Genomic DNA, 3,189 nt, shown 5'->3' with positions numbered 1-3,189 from the left:
CATTTTCTCTTGTTTTTTTGTTTCCCACCCGGTGTCCGGAAGTCTCACATTGGGGGTAAAGTCAGGGGCGGCTCAACGTAATCGGAGGCCTAAAGCAAAATCTTAATTAGAGGCCTCAAATCTAAATAAACTTCACATGCATTTATTTAAAATTTATTTTTCTTACATTTTTAAATGCAAAGTATTACCTAATATTTATTTTTATATATAAATGATTTATTCGATTTCTTTTTCAATTATTAGTTTTAAATAAGATTTTATTAAATTCAACGTTGAAAAAATTATTTTACTCGGGCAATCATTATATGAATTGTTAACATAGTTCTACAAGTAATATCAATTCAATTTGTTCAACATTTTTTGACTATTAATTGATATTTTTGACAGAATAGTACTCAAACTTATCAACAATTTAAAGAAGAGAGTGTAAAAGGAGTTAAAAAGAAAATAATGTGAGTATTAGTAGAGCGAGTGTAAGAAAATAAAACAATATTTTCTTGATTTTTTCTATTTGAATTTGGGTTGAAGAGAATAAAATAATAATTTTAAATATATACTTTTTATCATAAATAATTAATGTTTTTCTTTAAAAAATTAACACATAATTTATTCTTGGTAAAAAATTGAGGCCCCCTAAAATTTGGGGCCTAAGGCCAATGCCTTATTTTTGTATACATAGAGTCTGCCCTAGGTAAAGTGCTCCCTGACAAAGGTAACTCCGTACCCAAGGGAGCTCGAACCCGAGACCTCTTGGTTAAGGATGAAGGAGTACTTACCACTCCACCGCAACCCTTGTTGGTTTCACATTTTCTCTACTTGAACCTCTTTACTTTCAACTTTGAGATTCAAATTTCCAAATTTTGCCCATGAATACGGACATAGAAACTAACTTTTTTAAAATAAAATTTATATATTTAAAAATAACGTAAAAAGTATGTATATGTTATAAATGTTGGAAAACTATATACACAGCGTAATCATATCATAATCTTATTGCTTACATGAATAATAGATAACCAAATCGTTTATGCTAGAAGACATAATCATGCTAGAACACATAAATTTGCTGATATTTAGTTCAAGAATTACCTTTTGAAGCGTGAACAGATACCTTCAAGTGAATCCCTTAGTTAGACAGTCTTTCAAGCGAATCCACAAAATAGACACCAGCTATGCGGTCTTCTACAATGATCCCAAGTTCACATCCGAACTCTCTCAATACTTGGGTGGACAAGTATCGAATAGAAAACCTTCAATCTCTTTTCTAGGTTTGGAGAATCCCCACTTATAGAGATTTCTTCCAATCCAAAGAAGAGAACAAAACCCAGTCTTTTTTAAAAGACACACTTGTTTTCTTTTAAAACCAAACTCACGCCTGATTCTTCTTCTCCCCTTAGAAATAAGATTCTGAGTTCTAGTCAATTATGAGCACTGTAGGGACCACAAAATTAATTACTGAGGCTTCCTATTATGGAAATAATTCTAAATAATTAATTTGAATTATTCTTACCATAATAAATTACAAATCATTCCACTAGAAATTCGTAATTGCACTCCTCTATTTATATTTCGAAATTCCCCATTAAACACTTATGTAATTCCCCACGTTAAGATTGCAGATATTAATCAATAAATTAAATTACTGACGAATTTAATTCAACGATTAATTTCCTTTAGAGCACTACTTAACTTATTTCATGTGTCGGATTCATAAATCCACTTGCAAGGTTTGACACGATGAAAACTTATAAGTTTCTCAAAAAGGCATATCAATCAATCTCTATAACGAGACATGGATTCCATCAACTAACTTATTATTTCACCAATATATATTATTATCATCCAATCTACCAGGCATATTGACCCATCTCAGAATCCCACCTTTTAATAAATCAAAAACGATAATTAATATATACAACTCATAATAGTTATATCATGATTAAGAATATAAGTACATTTAATAGTTTAGTAGAATATGTTTTTGTCAGCCAGTCTAAAACAACTATCTCTACTCGGTCCCGTTCAATACATACAAAATGCACTAGCACAAGAAGTTGGAACTATATCATTTCCATAATCAAGATAAATTACATATAATCTTGTGCTACAATCGTACCGATGACATGTCCAAATTTCCATCCTAGATTGTGAACAAAAAACTTTATACTTATAAGAACCGATGATTTAATCCTCTGTGCATAAGCTAAAACTCTACACACTAAATCATCTACTATATAAGTAAACAGGCACCATAAACGAATATATGGTCTATTAAAACTGAGCAAATATTTATTCTATAATAAATATTATATCTTAACATATGGTTATAATAGTATATATCCCAACAATCTCCCACTTAGACTTTTAACCATCACAATTGTTATAATGTACTATATCTAAATGCATGGTTAACAGTATATACCCTAACAATCTCCCACTTAGATATTTAATCTTGAAAATTGGTAGAATACTATGTCTAAACATATGATTAATAGTATATACCCTAACAATAAATCCATTGAATGAGTGGATTGTCCATTACTCAATAAATAAACGACTTACATATATTCATGTATGTATATTCCCTAGGTTCTATGAACCATTTTGGATGATAATGTACTCATTAATTTGGGCATTTAATATATTAATATTTGGAGTGATTTATCAACCTATAAATAGGGTTGTCATTCACCATTGTATTAAACACTTGAAGACATTTGAATAAGATGATCTCTACATTATTCTCTCAATATCTCTTGTCTATATTTCTTGTAGTATATTGCTCATATTTTAAAACACAATAAATTACAATAATTACAACTTAAAATTTTTAACAGACATATAAAAATATTTCGATCAAAAGAAAATTTTAAGTTGACTCTCAAATTTTCAATTGTATCATATCAATGAAAATCATTTACAACCCCAAATTTTGGGTTAAAAATCAAACTTCCCCTCAACTTTGAGAAACAATCATTCTCCCCCCTTTTATCCTATGCAAAGTCTATTCTACCCTTGCCATTTTTAAATCTTTGTATTTTTAGATTTTTATTAAGTTCATTAACTTTATAAACAGGATAATTCTTTTATAAGTTTGTGTAATAAAATCTAATGTTATTAATTTCTTTATGATTATTATTTTGATTTTAAAAATAATAATAATAATATATATATATATATATATATATA

This window comes from Solanum tuberosum, unplaced genomic scaffold (genome assembly GCF_000226075.1).
Source record: "Solanum tuberosum cultivar DM 1-3 516 R44 unplaced genomic scaffold, SolTub_3.0 scf00255, whole genome shotgun sequence".
Classification (NCBI taxonomy): Eukaryota; Viridiplantae; Streptophyta; class Magnoliopsida; order Solanales; family Solanaceae; genus Solanum; species Solanum tuberosum.
The sequence above is the reverse complement of the archived record's forward strand: the minus strand, read 5'-3'. Positions refer to the sequence as shown.